This window comes from Trichoplusia ni, chromosome 5 (genome assembly GCF_003590095.1).
Source record: "Trichoplusia ni isolate ovarian cell line Hi5 chromosome 5, tn1, whole genome shotgun sequence".
Taxonomy (NCBI): domain Eukaryota; kingdom Metazoa; phylum Arthropoda; class Insecta; order Lepidoptera; family Noctuidae; genus Trichoplusia; species Trichoplusia ni.
Genome location: NC_039482.1, coordinates 8,750,061 through 8,770,823, shown reverse-complemented (window position 1 = coordinate 8,770,823; position 20,763 = coordinate 8,750,061). Strand labels below are relative to the sequence as shown.

General features: G+C 35.3%; 1 long non-coding RNA gene across 2 annotated transcripts; it reads right to left on the bottom strand.

Moving 5' to 3' along the window:
- Positions 1–6,780: 6,780 nt before the first annotated feature.
- On the bottom strand, positions 6,781–14,490 carry LOC113494370. 2 transcript variants are annotated; one of them, XR_003400650.1, is made up of 3 exons: positions 14,481–14,490; positions 13,913–13,955; positions 6,781–8,383 (listed from the first exon to the last, which is right to left on the bottom strand). It is a non-coding gene; the product is annotated as an uncharacterized LOC113494370 (long non-coding RNA). The 2 variants fall into 2 exon arrangements; XR_003400649.1 differs by lacking the exon at positions 14,481–14,490 and adding an exon at positions 14,062–14,203.
- Positions 14,491–20,763: the final 6,273 nt, after the last annotated feature.

Here is a 20,763-nt window from a genome sequence, read left to right as displayed (position 1 = left end):
ACAACATCGTTACATAAGATAAACTCATAAAAAATGAATACAATTTTAAGTATACTTCGTAAATACGCGTTTAAAATCGTAGGTAGTCAACGCAGGTGTAGTCAAATATGAATGATATACGATGACACTGGTGGAGAGACGAGTAGCAAGCGACGCTGATATAGACCGGGAGCAGGATGCAGTTTATATCCAATAATGATTAGTGAAAACACACTTTCAAAGCTAAACGTGGCTTTAGCCATGTGTTTTAATGTTTAAAATAGATGGAGTTTCATAAAGATGCAAGCATATTTACATGTATGTTTTGCTCCTTTAATTAATCGACTAAATTTTGGTGCTGTTTTTTGTTGTTAATTTCCAGCAAATCAACATCAAAAATACAGCACCCCATATCACCCTCTCTTTACTATTTTCGTGCTTTTGCTGTGCTGCCTCATATTTATTTTTCACCACTCAAATTTTTTTAACGTAACATTTTTGCTTCACCTCGGTTTTTTTATACCAGTTCCTACTAGTTTTTTATACCAGCAGCAGAAAGTTCATAAGGTAAAGCCTGGTGACGGTCATACGGACAACGGAAGTCAGTATTAGGGCTCAACTTTTTTCAGGCAATATCAACCTTATTTTTTTTACGAAAGCCTAAAAATTACACATACGATTTCAAATGACACACCTTTCGAACCCCATCTCCCGGCCTACAGGAAACTTAGTCGCTAGTGAATTAATATGCCGTGATTGATGTAATACAAGCGGCGTGGAACAAACACCGCTTTAATTAATTTCGAGTACATAGTTATCTTTCCAGCCTTCCCTACTTACTCGATTTAAACTTTCGGTATAGCTGGCTGATTGATCGAATAATCTTCTAGTTTTAACTTTGTGATATAGATCCATGGTTGTTAGCTTTAATTTTAAGTTAAAGACAAATTTTAAGATAGCAGACTGATGGAGGTCACTGAATCCAATGACAGCGGCATACAGTGGGTTCGATCCTCGTGTAGGACAAACATTTGAGTAAACGAACAATCGTTCTGAATGTGTAAGTCTAAGTGTCTTTGCTTCAATGTTCGCTAAACCCCAAGTGACGCAAGGTATTCAATTCCTTAATGAGGGGTTTTTGTTTTTATTTTATCTTATTCAAAAAGAAGCAGAAAACAATAACTTTTGTTAAAATGATATTATTATGTTTTGTTGACATTATATTTTGTTAAATCGGTGCATCCATCATCATCATCATCATCTTCATCAGCCTATCGCAGTCCGCTGCTGGACATAGGCCTCTCCAAGTGCACGCCACTGAGATCGATTTTAAGCATCCATAAGTTTCATGAATTAGTCTTTCTTAACCTCTTGGTACAGCGCTCTCAGTGTCGCAAGTCTACGTCGTTTTTTTTTTTATTCCAATTCACTTTTCTCCTTTATTGCAAACTAGCTGTTGCCCGCGACTTTGTCTGCGTGATTTTCAAGATGTGAAAACAATGAAGTTTAATAATAATGATCATCACAAAAATGTAACGCAATATTGAAAAACATCTTTTTTTACATTTTAAGCTTGCTTTTTTATTTCTAAATTTGTATGAATCTAGAGCCCCAATCACTATTTAATATCAGATGTTTGAATCAAACACGTTTCATCGTTTACGATACTATCCTGGTGTCAAATATTTCATAGCGTTTTAATGATTTTTTCTTATTTATCAAAAAGAGGGGTTTATAACTTTGCTTTCGAACGTATTGAGCAATTATTGTTTTGTTTATTTTGTTTTAAAAGTGAATTATATGCGAGTTTTCTCAGACATATTTGAAATAATCGAGTTTTTTAAAAATTTATGCTGTAATTAGGAAAGAATAACAGAAATAGAATATTGAAGACTTAATCAAGCGAGTTCTTAGTTTCGTTCGATGATGTCATTGGTGGTAGAAAAATGGATTTGGAACTCAGATTGTCAAGCTAGATTATAAATCAGTCTTAGCGCTTCTGCTAAAAATTTGTTACTTTCGAGGAATTTCCATTTCTCAATTTTATCTTATTTACCCAACAGCTGTAGAAGGGTGGGTTATGATTTTCGAGCACGTCTGTACTTACACCTCAAATGGCTAGACGGATTATGACAGTTGAGGTATCATTCAATTTTTATGTTCTGTAACCAAAGAGGTAAACCGGAACCATATTACTGAGGCCCCGTTGTCCGTTTGTCTGTCTGTCACTTGGCTGTTTTTTAGGAACAGTGATAGTCAGACAGTTGTAATTTCTACACACGATGTTTTCTGACGATATAAAGGGGATGTCAAATTATTTTTGTGGACGGAACTGGTGAAGTGAAACACTTTATGTTTGACAGTCCTTTTAATATTAAAACTGATCTTCCAAACAAACATGAGGAATATTTACAAAATAGAAAAGTTGTTACACGTGTTATCTTGGCCCCCTGGTGTTCTGATCATGACTTGCCCTTAAATAGCATGATAAATAAATAGCGTGATAATAAAAAAAATATAAGACACGCATTTTTTTAAATTGACAGGGACAAAATTCTGAAGAATAGGAGATGTGGAATGTTAGGACTAAGCAAAATATGAACATAAAAGTAACTTCATGCATGAGTTCCATTAACTGTACCGATTTACGAAGAGAAATTACGTATTTTATTAGTTAACCTACCTGACGATCATTGAAGTGCATTACCGACATCCCTATTGCATAAATGGAATTAAAATAAATAACTATACGGAAAAAAGAGGGTTAGCAGTTTATGCAAGTATAATATTCCTAGCCTTTCTAGATATTGAGAGGCTGTTGTCTTTCGAACGATCTGTAAAAATGAGTTTCATAAATTATATAAAAAAATGTTGGAATTGCTAAACACTAACCAAGCTTCAACTTTTCAGCTTATTTAGCCCCTCACTTGTCCGGTTTATTCCATGAGGTTGGTGATGAAGTTACGCTGACCGCACGAAGACTGCCGATACCGACAGCCAAAAGTATTTTCCAGACAGTGTATGACGGATGGGAATGAATATTTGGAAGAACCATGTGTACGGTCTCTATAATGGCGGATATAGTAAACTGATAAACTCCGCAAGACATTAAAAAAACCCAGATACCTATCAGTAGACATTGTTCTATTGATGTCTGTGTGTTTTTGATATAATTAACGAAATTCAATAGATACACATGTCAAAAACCGTCTAGCGTACCGTCTTATTCAATGATAGCTTTAGTCTTATAGATCTATATCTTTCATATTCCATATGCAGATTTTTTTTGCACATTTTTCATTTTGTGGGTTTTTTTATCCCGAATACTTTTGGCCCATGTAATGTTGCAAATTTAAGAAAACATGATTTCATTTTTTGAAAGGCAATGAGTTCCTATTTTTGTTGCTAGTTGTTACAGATGAACCAATGTAATAACTATATTGTTCATTAATTTATTGTTATGCACAGGTATAGATGAGATCAATGTGACCTACATGCGACTTTGGGTTGAGTGTGAATACGAATGTTTTGATGTTGAAGTAGCATCGCCAACATCACTGAGTTAAACATATATGTAGGTAAAAGTAAAAGTTAAAAGTCTACCTATCGTAAATAAATACAAAATCAGTAAGTATTACAGCATTTCACGTTTGAACTTGAGTAATTTTAGTACATCAATAAAAATAAAAATAATTTAAGTTCCAATGTTTCAAGAATGTATTACAAAGTAACAATTGCATAAAAAAAGTATGAATAGTTTATGTTTCTTTTATTTTACTTGTCATTTAGTCGGCCTATAATAGACTTGAAAGAGAATAAAATGACTAATTTTGTGAAAATGATTAATTTTCGAAAAAATATATTATTGCTCTGCCAAAAGTCTTAAGATAAATAGCGTGATGTTTTTTGTGTAAATTGACGACCGTACTACTCACTACCAAATCGGGTGAAAATACACCTCATAATTATATTACACAATGTTACGGGTGGGTCCAAAAAATTAAAAGTTTACTGCTCATGCCCTCCGCATAGTAGCGTTATGTTTTTTATATATATGTTGAATCAAGCGTTCGACAATGTTCATGCCAAATCTGAATGAAATCTATTCAGTAGTTGATGAGATAATTTGATATTTGTTAATAGATTCAAAAGGCTCCTGCTCACCCCCTGTAAGGAAAAGCGAGATACTAAGTAAAAAGTATGTTGACCGGACCTCTTGTTGATATTCTCTGAAAATTTGAATCAAATCTATCCAGTACTTTCCGAGATCTTTCCGGACATACATACAGACAAACAGACAAACAGACAAAAATTCTAAAAATCATATTTTCGGCTTCGGAATCATTGGTAGACCACCCAGCAATTATTCTTTAAAAAAAATATTCAATGTACAGTTTTCACTTTTCTACAATTTTATTATATGTATAGATACTATTTCAGAAATTAAATTCTAGTAGAAGGGGAGCACACTGAAAGATATTCTCTAAGAGACTCTTCAGTGCAGGCGAGCGAGTAAACAGTTTTATTCAACTTAATACTGTAATTTTTCTCGACAAGTAGAACAGTTTTTAAGGTTCCGTATCAAAAGGATAAAACAAACATATTTATAAGAAGAAACATAAATATAATGTTCAGAAGTATATTAACTCAAAATTTTATTTACCTCCAGATAACTTTTTGACGGAAAGAAAAGTGCATAAATGTTGAATGCTTGGATGGTCAATCCCTCGACTCTTAGATATATGTCTAGACGTTATATAACTGTCACATAAACGAATGAATCGATTTAGATGTGTTCCCTATAACAGACAGGGACACACTTGTTCTATTGTAACTACTGAATTTGATTATTTTTTATTTCTTTTCTTTTATTCAAATATATACAAAAGCAGCCCAGTTCATGTATCCAAAGACTAAAACACGTTAATGATAAAAAAAAATGGTATTTATGAGATTTAAATAAATTTAAAATGCAATTTTAATTCAATATTATGATGCAATTCGTAGTTTTTTAGAAACACAGCTCTGTTGCGAGCGCGGTCCGAGCCTTGTAACAATGGTGAGGGGCGCGCGCGGCGGCGTTTTTATCATTTTTAAGAGTATTTTCAGATTTCTCTTGTTTATTTTTTCTTCGTAATTATTGTCTTAGTTGATGATAAAAAAATTATAATCGCGCCTAGGGGTATTTTACGTCGGATACATGAACTGGGCTCCTTTTGTAAGACGACTAAAAAATCACCGTGTATAGAGTCAGTGTATTATATCCTAAGTTAGCTTAAGTAACATTTAAATTTTGTACGCCATAATGTGGCAGAACATGAGTTCATAATACTTATTCTAAGACCTTTGCTTGTACCACGTTTTTACAAAATAAAATATCTTTATCTTTGTCTTTACAGCCAGACTAAAAGATGTTCTCCCAATTTCCTACTAATATTACGTATAAACGCGAAAGCACGAAAGTTTTATGTATGGATGTTTGTTCCTCTTTCACACAAAACCCACTGAACAGATTTAGATGCAACTTGGTATACAGATAGTTTATAACCAGGATTAACACGTCGGATAGTTTTTATCCCGATTTTACGTTCCCGTGAAATCACTTTCGATTTGTAGAGGGTGGGCCCGCGGGATACCACGAGTAATTGAATATTATGGACAGATTGGACAAAATAAATACGTATATATATCGCAAACTAATGTCTCCTCTGCTTTCTACACTACTACAAATATAAAATCGGTTGTTCAAACAACAAAGACTTTTTGCTATCAGAAATATTTACCGTTCTAGACAAAAATATAGCAAAAAATACGAAGAAATATTTTCGGTTTGTTACTAAGAGAGAATCCTGCCTTTATCTGGTGTCTACGGAGTTATTATCTGTTTGTCTGTGAATCACATTTTTATGTTTTGTTCCGAATATTATCGCTTTGTGTGTACTGAGTAACGAATCTTGATTTATAGAGCATATATATCTTTGGTCTGTTTTTAGTTGAATGATTATTTTTTTTGTTATGTTGGGCTAGAATGTGTGGAAGTCTTTATATATATAATTCTGTATGTGTATATGTTACTGAAATCCTCCTAAAAGGCTGGAATGATTAATAAGGATTTCTTTGTGTACTGTGTGTATTTTTTTTTCAATGCCAGCACACTGCTTATGATCCAACAAAACTTGGCTATCAGCATTTTATGTCTCACATACATTCACTGTATAATATAATAAAAAATCGTATTTTTCGAATGTAAAACGTAGATAAATACGTAGATGAAACTATAGTAGGTAAACGCATCACCACTTATGTTAAACACCACTAATTAATCCTTAAATAACCACAAAGGCCCTCCTAAAAGCAGTAACTCTACAATGGCTTAAACTAACATACCTACTTAAAATTTACACAAAAGATATATCGCAATATTTTTCGGGACTCATGCTCAAGAAATGTCCTAGAACTATAATTATCTATTCCATGAAGAAACACACAGGTAAGAGAAACACAGCTACAGCTTCATATTACAATGTAAACTTTTAATAAGGTCGGTAACATTTTCTGGAAGCGAACTCACGTCATAATTAATAATTACAAACAGTAACAATAACAACACGTAAGTCGGACCAAGTTCTCAGAGGTAGCGAGAGTTATTAGGAAATTGTAACTCTAATTGCGTTTCAAACGAAGAGAAACGAAAAGAAGTATATTTAACATTTGCAATTAAATTCTACTAATATTTTAAAAGTGAAAGTTTGTATGTATCGATTTTGTTTCTCTTTCACGCAAAAACCACTTAACGGATTTAGATGAAACTTGGTACCACAATAACAACTCTTAAATGGGGTTAGGCAGGCCACTTGGCCAGACGAAGTGACGGCAGGTGGACTGAGCCGGTGAAAGAATGGTGGAAAAACAAAGCAAAAAAAAGCGCCGGTCGTCCGGGATCAAGATGGGTTGACGGATCGAGTCTGGATGTGGCTGGCACGGGACCGTAGAAATTGGTACGAGAAAGGGGAGGCCTATGCCCAACAGTGGGAAGACAAAGGCTTAGTATGGTATACATTATTTTTAATCAGTCAGGACTCGATCCACCGTTCAAATTACATAATAGTCAAGACCACTTGGTAGGAACAGAATGATCCTAGGATAGACAGACAAAGCTTTACATAAAATAATCTCTTTTAAATTGCACCAGAACGACCACACCTTCCGTATCCAGTCCATCCCAACATTGACTCCTGGTAACTAGCAAAATAAATATTAAATTTTGTGTCCTACAATTCATTCTATACGACAACGGGGACTAAACAATCTCAAACTAGTTGCCACTATTAATAATAGATATATTAATTTAACTTCGGTTAGAACATGGCAACACTGTTCATTTCGTGTAATGGCCCGAGAGGGATGTTTCATAGTTACGTTAAAACTATTTTAGTTGCAGAATTATAAACTGAATTAAATTAATTAAATTTTATTTTTTTGATTTTAATGTCGTTGTTGCCTTGTAGTGGTATGTATGGATTTGAATACACGGGGTGCAGGTTCATTCTCAAAAGCAAAAAGTATTTTTCAAAACTAAGTATATCGACTTTTTAATATTTATTACACACCATTGACAAACGCTCAAGGAACATCATCGTGAGGAAACCAGGATTTAAAATATCTAAATGTGATTGTGAGTGACAGTGGTGATCAATACTTGATTCAATTTTTCCTGCATTTGAAAGACGTCTGTGGCCAGCATACAAAAGGTTATTTGACACTCTAGATTAATTCTAAAGCACCGTCACACTGATTGATACTGGCAGGGCAAATTATATGAAACAAAATTACTTCTCCATATTAGGCTGAAACAAAAGATTCAAGTATTTGATCTGTTCTCAAAAAGTATATCTATTATATCTTCAACAAGAAGATTCTCGTATCTTGAAAATATTGCAATTTTATACAGCATGGAGATTGGAATATTTGGTAGATATCAAGAGAGCTAGATTGTAGGAATGCAGTCTGCGAGCTGCCTCCGGGCGGGAATAACACATCCAATGGAAAACGGTCGGGAAAATATTTAAGACAGTCAATTTTATTTTGTACAACTTTGTTTGAAAGTATTGATTTTTTCATGGATTTTCTTCCACATATTAATTCTTTATGAGGTTGGGTACATACTTACGTATCTGTTAATACAATGTGTGTATTCATCAGTTGTAACCGTGACGGAGGCCTCCTTTTAGGCGCCATAGGGTTACGAGTTGCACTCCTGACAGTGATGGCTCCGTACAGTAAAAATCCCCAACAAATGTCTGACTTTCCCCACTGTCATCATCATTTTCAGCCCATACTCGTCCACAGCTGCACATAGGCCTCCACAGTTGCACGCCATCGAGTCTTTACCCACCGTAGTTGACTGTTTATTCAAAAATGAATAGGAATTACAGCTAGATGATAAATGGAGAGTCAGACAGATAGCGGAACATAAGTTATGGAGCCCCGGTTTTACACTTTTGATATGAAAGCCGAAAATAATACAGATCAGGAAAATAAAACTTTAATTATTCCACTGTCATTTGTTCAAGAAAACACTGCCAATACTAACTCAGTAGAGACAATAGTTATTGTATTAGCTTACTCGGATTTCGATAACATTTAGCTGACACCGAGTTCGACTATAATAATAAGTATTGGGTTTTTCGCGGAATTGTACTGGAATTCCGCGAAAAACCCACAAATCATAATATAAACCCACAAGCACACTACATTTCCTAAATACACCCTAACCTACTGACATCCGCTGAGTACAGAACGACAGCTTATTGCTAAAGAGCCAATGATTTATGTTCTTGTAAAGTAGCGCCAAAAAACGCAACGTAACGCAGATGGGAGCCTGAGCCACCTGCATATACATTATACGTGCTGAAATATACGGAAAAGTGTTGTGTTGAACAGTGGAGCTTTTTTTGGAATCCTTATGGACACTTCGGGGGAGGGAACGGGTAGTGTCAGCCTGTACCTGACTAAACCTGAACTGCCATGTCATTCGCCTTTTTGTTGAACAGTGGACCAGCGAATAGTTCTTCTGGACGCCTACCGCTACGTTTTAAAGAAATAATATCTCGGGTGTGCAAAGAAATGCCTCTATGCCTTGTATTGCATTGTCACGCTTCCACAACCATGATTACTTTCTAAAGAGGTATATAAACTCTTGAAGAACATTGTTACAATTGTAGAAAAGAGACGCTGCTCTCAGTCTTTGTCAAAAAAATCATTCAAATCGATCCAGCCGTTTAAGAGGTCAGTTACATACGCACATTTGAATCACATACATATATAAAGTTTGACAGATAAACGCAAAAAAAAAGATAGAGCAACTTCAACCGTCTCGAAAAATATCTTACACAAAAAACCTCATCCAACATGTTCAGCTTGCTCCAACATAGTCCCATGTTTTCAACATCCTCTCCTTTGTATCTCCGTCAGTTTATGTGCGTGCCCTAAGCCGTGAGCTCGGGGTAACGTTACGTAAATCCAGTTGTAACAGTGAGCTTGCGAGGATCTTACCCCGCGTTGACACTTACCCCTTAATTATACTTCTGTGAATTTCGGATGGATTGACTTTATTTGGTTTTATGTTTGTTTCTTTTTAGTTGTTCTGTTAATGCTGGTGTGTAATGGTTTTTTGAAGAGAAACTTCTACTAACCTAATAAATAGTATGAATATGAGCAGAGCGTAAATGGCGCCTCGACGACACTCGGGGTCGAGGCGCCATTTTTTTTTAATTTTGTCATTTTTATGACGATTTTTAGTCGTCTACTTTAACCTTATTGCTAATACCGGCTTTTTGCCAGTTGTGAAAATAACAAATACTGAATCGATAACATCAAATTTAGAGATGATACCAGCTTTTAACTCATTTAATTTTCACTATTAGCTTTATAAATATAAACTTTCACCTTTAAAACAACTACCACTACTAATACTAAAGAGCACCAATTTCGTCAAAGCACATTATTATGATCACGACCAACATCAGTGTCAATGTGACACTCAGGCCAAACAGCACTTCCCTTCAATTCATCTTTGGTTCACAGTACAAAAACACCTCCTAAAACTAATTTCCACCTTTATAAGTCCAGTAATAGTTACATATGCTCTTTCTTTTGATGCTCCATTAGTTAAGTATAAAGGTAACGCAGGGGAGCAGTGGTAAGCATCTGCTTCACTATTCTGATGGACACACGCAAGGATCTCTTACTAATTCATGACGTAGAGTATGAGAATACAGAGAGTGCACTTGAGGTATGTTGCTGTAATCTGTAAGAAGGTTTTTATAGTGAATGTGTGAGCGTAATTTATTGGTTTAAATTTTGTATACTTGAGGTTTTTTAAACCGATTCTAGAAGATGTGAGAGACGTTTTTTTATTGTTGTATTGTAAGTTCAATTAGTGTTGTAAGTTTCGGAGAAAATTTTATAGAAAGTGAAATTAAGTCAGTCGATTCAATTTAAAAAATGTTATGATATTATTAAAATTTAAGTTTATCTGAATAGAAATAGCGTTTATTTTTTGGCTAAATTAGGGACAGAATTTGAAGGAATTTTCCTGATACAAACAATTTAATTATTTTATTTTTCTATTTTATTTACAAATAAGAAAATAGGCATTTGTCCTACAATGAAATTCCTACCTACTATTTCCTACCTACTTTCATCAACACATTCACATATTTCCATAACCTCTGCACACTGACTACTCTGCACCACCCCTACTAATGAGCTCAGTTAATGAACAAACAACAAGACAGTCGCCGACTCAAACAGAGTCCTTAATAAATGAGAACACATTATCAATTCATCTAACAAGCAAACAAGACCTCGTTATTGGGAGATCGAAGTAAGACTGTTTTAATGAAGAATTTTAATGAGACGGGGAAATAGTTCGAATGTACAGCGAAAGAGTTATTTTTGGGGTAAGAAGTTATTTTATCTGAATGTTATGATAATATTGAAATTTTAATGAGATGGCGAAATAGTTTGAATATTTGGAGAATGGAGGACAGAAGAAAACACAGATTTGTTTATAAATAAATCCGGGTTTTGTTATTTACTTTCACTTTTACACACACAAAATTATGGACAAATACACGTAAATAATAATTTCGAATTTGCTCATTGTTTTTTTTACGGTGACTTTTCAATTTGAGTACTTTTTAAGTGTGATTTACACTAGAAGATCACTCAAAAATAAGATCAAAATTTCTTAATATATTAGTTAAATGATGCTGTCGCGTATTATGTACTGTGTACTTAGCATTAAATGACGGCGGTCGGTCAATTTCAACATCTTATCCTGATAATAGGATGTTAAGATTGAGCGCCTGTTCGTCTTGTCGTTATTTATTTATGATGTTTTTTGAAATAGTCTTTTTTAAGACGCTTGAGTCGACAGTTCCTGACTACCCTGAAAGACATGTCAACACAAACAGAGAACCCCGTCTGTCATGAAAAGCTAATAAAAATACTCAATATTCGGATATTACAGCATATTCGAATCCTAACACCTCTCCCTGTACATTTCAACGTCAGTCCAATACGTTTGATACACAAATGTTTGACACGGCAAAAGGCCAGTCCTCGGATGACAGGCAGGCCGACAGGCTTTCACACCACATGTCAAGGATTTGACAGTTCGTTAGAGTAAACACCAATAGCTATTTGTAGTTTAGAGCAATCAAAGGTTTAATTAACAATATTGAATTTCGGTTTTGAATTGGGTTTAAGCTTAAAATGATTAACCAAATAAATCATAATTATCAATAAAGCAAATAACAAAATTATAAATATGAAATTTATTCATATTTATAATTTTGTTTTTGTCTAAAAGATCAAGTCTTGCATCAAAACGCCTGTATTTTTAAGTGTTCTGCAGCCGTTAGTTAACATTAAAACTATTATACCGATAAAAAATGAATAGCTGAACCAGAAGCAATTTTAAGCAAGTTCTGAGCTATTTCGTTATATTACTTTTCTTACTCTTTTTTGGCTCACGGGAACCAAAATAAACTCCGAAACACAAACTACCGCGATCCTTGACCGATCCTAACATTAGCTCAACTAAACACTAAAAAACAACGGAAAAAATATTACAATGTTTCAGCTAAACCACCTTAAATTCCAGGCAACCTTTAATTCCCAGAGCGAGAAAATCCCGATAAATAAAACATACAAAAAGTGTAAAATTACCATAATTACATCAGTGCCGGGTTCGGAGAATATTTTCGATTTTACAAGCACCCTCTGGCTTGTAAATCTTGCGCACTTAACTCAAAAACTAATATAACTTGCTCCACCCTTGGGGGTTATTGGCAGAAAATAAAACTTTCCCCTTAACTATATTCTGAGGGAATATGAATAAGTGTAGGGTAAATATGTTTTAGGGGATTTTTACTGTTTTCTGAAGGTTAGGTGTGGATAACTCAATTATGGTTTTGGGGAAAACGATTTTAATAAAAATCTTAATAAATAATAATAATAATAATAGCCCCTCGGGGCTAGTCGTTCTCTCTCTCCATGGGAATAACGCATGACCAGAGGGTACAATAGTATGCTTTTTCAAACCTTGAGATATAAATAAAAAATGTGTCTGAAGGTATATGTAGGAGCATACATCCGCAGGGCAGCTTGTGGCGAGCTGTTTGTGAGTAGCGACACAACGGAACCTGAATGCCCCAGGGGGTCACTCTTTACGGGGACTCCCAGCTCTTTCTTGCCTTAACTGGCTGGCTAGAGAGGGGTCGCTAGAGCTATATGCTCGGGGGTGGAAGTGTCTAATGGCGTAATAACGAGGAAACCCGCTCCGGGTCCGTGACCCGCGATGGTGAAATCGGTGTCGCACCTCTCTACACCCTTAGCCTATCTCACTGATGTTGCCTCTCGCTGCCTATCGTGGCGGTATGATGGGGGGCCCATTTTTGAGCCGGCGAGTCACCGCCTGCCAATTTAATTCCATTTTTATGTGTTGAAAGGCAGGTGCTATAGTTTTCCATAGCTTTAAAGGAAACCATTCCATTTAACATTATTAATACCAATAGCCCTTATTATTTATACACATTACAATTTGCAATAGTTTTGTAGCTACCTTGGGTCGTCCATGTTTGTTCTTTAATAGAGCAGGGGTGGATGGCCCCTGGTAGATACCCCATCACATGTTAGATTAAAGTTCTCAACAAGGCCTCTACATGTTGGACCTGTGTCCCCGTGCAAGCCTTTAAAAAGGACCGGGTCTCTTCACATGAAGTGATCCCGTGACTAAAAAGAGATACAAATAATAATATCATGGGACAACTCACACACGGTTATCTGATCCCAAGCTAAGCAGAGCTTGTGTTATGGGTTACCAGACAACTGATAAACTTACTTATATATTTCTAAATACATACATATTATAGATAAATTACACCCAGACACCGGAACAAATGATCATGCTCATCACACAACATTTATCCTGGGCGGGAATCGAACCCACGACCTCCTGATAGCAGTCAGGGTCACTAACCACTAGACCAACATAAACTTCGCTTGTGATATTGGACTATCCTTAAAAAAGCTATCTTTGAAATTGTATTATATTTTGGCAGATAGCCACAATCATATCAAGTGTATTTAATTAGATGTTTGTGTGTGTGAAGATAAATTCTATGACATTATTAATTCATCATTTTAATTTTTTTTACAATTAATCGCGATTTTCTTAAGATTATTTAGGTTCAGTTTATTTTCAGATAATATTGCAAATTAATCTTCTACAGAACTGTATAAAAATAAGAACGACTCATCAACATGTATTTTTACGTTGTCCGCAAACCCCTTAACCTCTGGATACAATATTCACAAATAGCTCGCATCTGATAAAAATTGAAACTTGTTATAATATGCTTACCATATTGATTGACCATAAACATGGGATGAAACTATTATGGTACCTGTGGATACCGGAAAGAGTTCGTTAAAATAGGCTTTTTACAAGTCTAGGATTTGATCACAGAAGAGGCAACGAAATATGGACAAACGTGTCTCGGTAAATATTACCTTTTTCACACCAATTTATTCATATGAATTTTTTATTGGGTTGCTCTTATCAAAGGGTGTTTTCGTTGGTTTTAACTGCCTGTTAAGCTTTTACTAAATAAAAAGAAATGAAAGGAAAAATATATGTCGGCGTAGCTCTCTTTTGGGTGTCAGGATAGCCGACATCGGGATAGGGTATTCAATAAAACACACATTCACGCCTCATTATCTCATGATCGTTTAATCCTAACCCTATCTGGACATATTCCCAACAACGCCCGCCCGTCACCGCTTGCTAAGCGCGCTGGAGAGAACAAACGGCGCAACAAACTCCCCAGCCTTGCGCTGTCCAATCACTACACATTATTAAGTCACTTTACACAATCTATATTCACAATATTAACAACACAATCATCAATTACGCCTCAACAATTACTAACTTTAATATTACGCGATAATCACTTAGTAACACGACCATCTTCAAAACTTATAATCCACTATTCTAAATTCAAATATACCGGCGCTTCTATTTTACAACCAGCCAGTATTGGCGCGAACAGTAACTATATAGGTTTTATGAATGAGGTTGCGGCCTATTTTGCACCAATGAGGTTTTAATTATGATTTAGTTATTTATTCTCATGCTAATCTCCGACATATATAAAAAGATGTTGTTGCTTTAAAGTTTAGTAGAGAGAGTCTTCAAATTCTTATATATGCTCTTGCTTATACACATTTTTCAGAACTACATATTAATTTAATAATCAGAAGGAATGTCTTAATTATATAAAATGGTAAAGACCTTCTTTTTTAAACTCCCTTCTTAACTTATCTGATATTTTATTTTTGACTCTTCTCGTTTTTTAAATTTCTTGCTACCACCTAAAAATACCTTGCCTGTCATTTATAGGCAATGGATCAATTCATACAGACTTACTGTAATAAAAATCTACAGACCCAGACTTTATTTAAGCCTGGCAAACAATACCCTGGGCCTGTACAGACTACAGCCTCTGCCCTCTTCAGCTTAAGAGGAAACTTTTTCAATTTACCGCCGAGGAACCTCGAGCCTTTACCTATGTGTGGATCTGTAATATTAACTATATCATTTGATACTTATACTAGTCATAATGGAGAAAATAATTGGTTATCGACGTGTATATTAAATTTAAGTCGACATTTTTCATTATTAATCACAAGGCACAAAACCATATTAGCTCTACTATAAATTATTAAGTAGAGAAATGAAATAATCGTGCAAACATAATAATACTCCTATAAAAACTTAATTGTAATAAAAGAGGTCGAGGCTATTCGGATCTACGACACTATAGGTTCGATAGCAAATCAGTGAATTGAAAAATTAATATATCACTCTACAAAAGAATTTCTGACAGTAACAACCGTTGCTTAAACTTATTGTTGTTAGTATTTCTTGTTATAGCAGCATCTAAAAACATCATCAGTGAAACTTTAACCCGTCACAGTCCGTGAGATACAGCCTGGTGACGGACGAACAGACAACGGAGCGTCTGTCATAGATTTTAACCCTTTAGGTAAATAAATCTAATAACTAAATCGCAGTAAACTAATTTAATTTAGCAAAGACATCACACAGGAAGAGTTCAAAACTTCAACATTACAATGTCTCTATTATAATCTTACTTATCCTAACTTAACTATTACGGCGAGTTGAAACAAAGGCGCAGTTAGTTAAGATCACTCGGAAGGTCGGGCTTGCATTATAAAGTCAAAGATTAAAGTTGAACCATGGTTCAAAGTTAATCGAAACGTGTTTAAGGAGAGAGGTTGGTGTGGAGTCGGCTTGTTTATGTGCAATTAAAATATTATTGTATCGTGTTGTAATTTTTTTCCTTTTGAAATTCAAGTCACATTCATGAAGATCAACAGACTCAGGACAAGTATTCGTGGATCGTACAAACGCTTTTTGATCGAATCGGCGTAACGTCGTGCGCAGTAGGTTTGGCGTAGTGACCTCAACTACTCAGCTATCCATGCAGACAACATTTGCAATGATGGGCATGTGTTTCTTTCTACTATCGGGGCTGTGGGGTTGCTAATATTTATCATGGGCTGACGCGGTGAGGTCGGACTCTGGGTCCGTTCGGGCAACCCCGATTGATACGCGTAAGTAAACCGTTTCATCATTTTATAATAAGTTAATATTTAACAGTCTAGTCTCTCGTATCAAAAGCTCATGTAACTCGAGCTCTTTACATTGTTGCATATAAAATAGCCGTGGGGAGCCCAGTGGTGCATAAACAATGTATAAACATGCTAAAAGCCTTCGTATATTCACGCTGTAATGTGCATAGTTCGTTATTGTAAACATGTTACGGTGAAGAGAAAATAGAAAGGAATATACAAACAGTAAACACTGATTATCTGATTATTGTATGTATTCATTTTATTTCTTATTACTATGTTATGTATGTTTATGTATCTTTACATGTTTTTAACAATAGTGCACCACCTACCTCTGTACATACTGATAATTTTCCCGTCCATCCAAATGTTGTGTGGAAGATATCGCTTTTAGCGATAAGACCGCCATTGTACCCTAACATTGTACGTATTACGAATCACAGCTGTAATTCTATGGTGTACAATAAAGAATATTCTATTCTATTCTATTCTATACGGGGTGATTTTTACAGCCTCGTAGGTACCTAGACGATAAAAATGGAACCTTACTAAGGCTCTACCGTGTGTCCGTCCGTCTGTCACCACGCTGTTTTCATGAACCGTTACAGTTGTGTAGTTTAAATTATCTCGGATACATTTTGCCGCCGTTATAATAACAAATAATAAAAAAAAAACATCGACGTTAAGAAATGGTTGGTAGAGTCATAAATTGAATTGAAACTGATTAGTTATTACGATTCCTGAGGTTCAGCCTGGGGATGGAGAGACAAATAAAAGGATAGGCGGACCGACCTACAGACGAAAACACAACGGTGCCTCAGTAATAGAGTTCCGATTTTACAATCTGGTTACGGAACTCTAAAAATATTGATTATACACAAGTATTGTTAACATATTGATATGACATATTAATCCTATATTAAAGCCAACAATATACTGAAAGCTATCCCATAATTCACAATATCCGAAAACCGGAATGGCTTGGAGTCATTTATCAAACCGTCACTCATACGCCGCGTCGTGATGACGTCATGTGACGTCACGCAAAATGGCGGCGACAATAAAATATTCAATAATGCCGATATGACAAGACACGGTTTTTATTTTAGCTGATAGGAGGGTGATGGTTTTGCGGTTGAATAAGGGGAATTGTTATGAAGGAGGTTGAGTTTGAGGCTTAAAATATTAGAGTTATATGTATATAAAATGCACGTATTTAAGACAGCGTTTGTTAATGTTATTGAATGTCAAATTATGAACTTATTTTCATTAGTAAAAAAATAGGTTATTTCACTGACTTGAAATAATTGAAAACGGAAGCAAACATTCAAATACATAATTAAGAAGAGTCTAAGTTTCAAATAAACAACAATAAAACCAACAACGACCCTTAACCTAAGTATTATTCCAAACAATGTCTTTAACTTACACCTCTGCTCACCCAAAAAGCTACAATAAGGGATAATAGTACGTCATAAACACACATAGTGAGTCTCTCATAAAGAAGTCACAGTCGTAAACTTAGCTACGACATTTACGGCTACGGCGTAGTTGACTATGTCGTAGGTCTACGGCGTAGCGTAAAAGATTTTAATGTGCGGAGATGAGTAAGTAAATTATTTTCCATTGTCTTTATTACCGAGTTATGGTAAGATGATGATTATTAAGCATACTGGGAGTTCGACTCGCGATCCCACCGCGTCTGCTCATGATTAAGGACTCCGGTTGGGTCCGAAACTAGTCGGGCTACCCCGATAAATACGCGTGAGTAAACCGTTACATCATTTAATAATGAATCAGTCTCACGATAGTTATTATAAAAATACTGGGAATCTTCGACACAATATTGAAATAAGGCTGTTGTGGCTTTAGAAACGCGATATAAGGCGTATAGCGCTGTCTCACGTTAACAACTGCACTTTGCAACTAATCCTTGCAACCATGTTGCTTACTGAGGTACGAACGAGACCAACTGACTTCAACCTTGGTAGGAAAGCTTATAAATTTCATAATAAAAATACTCCTATTTCTTCCCATTAAGTTGTCCGTGATTGAAAAGAGATGAAAATGTCCCAAAAATTACCAAAGATATTTCCTAATATGCACCTTTTATTCCAAAAACCCAACCCTGAAACGCCCACAAAAAACACCATACAAAAATTATATTGCCGGGCTCGAAAAACTACGCTTCATCACGAAAAACTGTTTGAAAAGTCCAACAAGCTAAAAATTCGATACGACCATAAAAGCCTGTGTTTACAGCCTCCACCTCCTTCGTTTGTTTATCATTGCGCTATAATTTCCCGGGGGATAGGCAGTGCTCTTAAAATTGCAACTTAAATAATAAAGGTTGTATTGTTATATAGTGATCGTAAAATAATTATGTTCTAAATTCACCTTTATCCAAAAAGTTTCAATGGGTTCTTATGGGTCTGCCTTGGTTATGTCTTGTTTAAAATTCTGTTAATTCCCATAGAAATAAACAACTTCATAAAGGAAGTTAATCTAGTTATAAATAAACTTATGGACCTTTGATGATGTAAGTGACATTTGAAGTAGTTTAAAGTCAATCTAAAATAAATACGCGTGAGTAAACCGTTGCATCATTTAATAATGAATCAGTCTCACGATTATTATTATTAAAAATCTAAACATTATCTGAAAAGACCGCTCTTAGCGATTAGGTCTCCCGTTATGGAACCTTACTCACAAAGCTTATCTTTGTTAATCTTCTATGGTATGCAGTCAAGAATATTTCATTGTATTCTATATTTTTATAATATTCCCCTCACGTAGATTCGGCATATAAATGACTTCGTTAGGTGGTATTCTTGAGGCTAATTTCTAGAATATGCCACTGAAAAAAATGTGACTGCCTAATCTAGAAATAATTTTCAAAATCGGTTTAGTATTTCTTGAGATACTGAATAAAAAATACTCACCCAATATAGTTTGAAATCAATCTGACTACTGACCTAGATTTTTTGCCAAATTTCCAACTGCAATTCAAAATAAACCCATTTCATATTTTTTTAAACCAGTTTAGTAATTATAAGCTCTCCAATTTCAAATGAAAGCACAGCACTCATGTTTACGTATTTAACCGAACAGTTAATTTTAACCGACTGGGTTACGAGTCGCATAACACAATTATTACGTAATTATTATTAAACTAGTGGTAACTATGTGTGTTGGTTAAAATTAGTAAACAAAAGCCGCGCCCTGCGGTTTTACTTGTTTTTAGGGTTTCATAGTGAATGGGTAAAAATGGAACCCTATTAAGGTACTACTTTCCGTCCATTTCGCCTTTTCCATCCGTCTGCCCGTTCGTCTTTAAGACGTCTGGCTGTACCTCATATAGCGTGTTAGCTAATTGGTTGAAATATTCAAAGACTATTTTTCCGTTGCCTTTACCCGATAATAATAAAGGGGTTAACTACGATCGTTACGTAGAATTTGACAAAGATAACCACTATTTTGCTATAACTTGTTCTTTAGTACGAAGATCAGTCACATTTGACAGTCTAGCCAGCCAATCTATTTTACACTAAACCGGATTTATATTATACACATTAAAAACACTTTCATTATTATGAGTAAAAGTTGGAAGCGGTGTACTAGAAAAGATAGAGCTATCACCAAGCTGCCTGCTGATCAACGATTCCAGTGTCAACACATTTTTGGGTATCAAAGAGGACAAAATGGAAGAGCTCTGAAAAGGCACTTGTCTCATTAAACTCGATGGCTAGAGCTCCAAGGAGGTTGAAGACATTACTATTAACTCCTAGGTTTATTGTACGACTTTTTTATCGCCAATTCATGACTAGAACTTGTGTGTTGTGTGAACCAACGTTTATAGCTTCGTATGATGTTGGTACCAACGTTTGCGCCAATATTCAATTATTGTTTTCTGTTTTAAAATTATATATTATGGTCTATCATACATATGTTTATTGATAAGATTGACAAACTTTCAACTTTTGCCTCACTCAGGAGTTGCACCGTGGTGGTGTCGTGGGAGGTTCTCAAAAATTCAAATCAATTCAAATGCGAAGTAAAAAGATAACCAGGCTCAGCACAAGCATGTGTGGATCACACAAACGCTTGTACTACGTGGGAGTCGAACCTGCAATACGTCACACACAGTGGATAGGGTGTGGTGACCTATACTGTACCGCTACCCACCCGAAACTTTACAATAGCAAAGACTACATGACAGGTGAGGGGTACTTTGAATGGAGCGACGTACAAGCAGCAATATTCTAATAGCTTTATCAAAATATACAAGCCCATATAACAGTGACCAACATTTCTACTCACCGCTCAACAAATATTTGTTCCAACAACTAGCGCCAACATTGGTCGCCAACCACATAAAATTAAGTGTCCGTCAATACACTTAACAGTCGGTTTTATCTGTTTGTTCCGAGAAAGTGTTCTCGAGAAAACATTTCGTATAAAAGACTACGGTGGATAAGAAAATGCAATGTTTCCTTTCAATATATCAATTCAGTACCAATGGAAGGTCGGTTGTAACACAGTGAAGTAACAAGATAA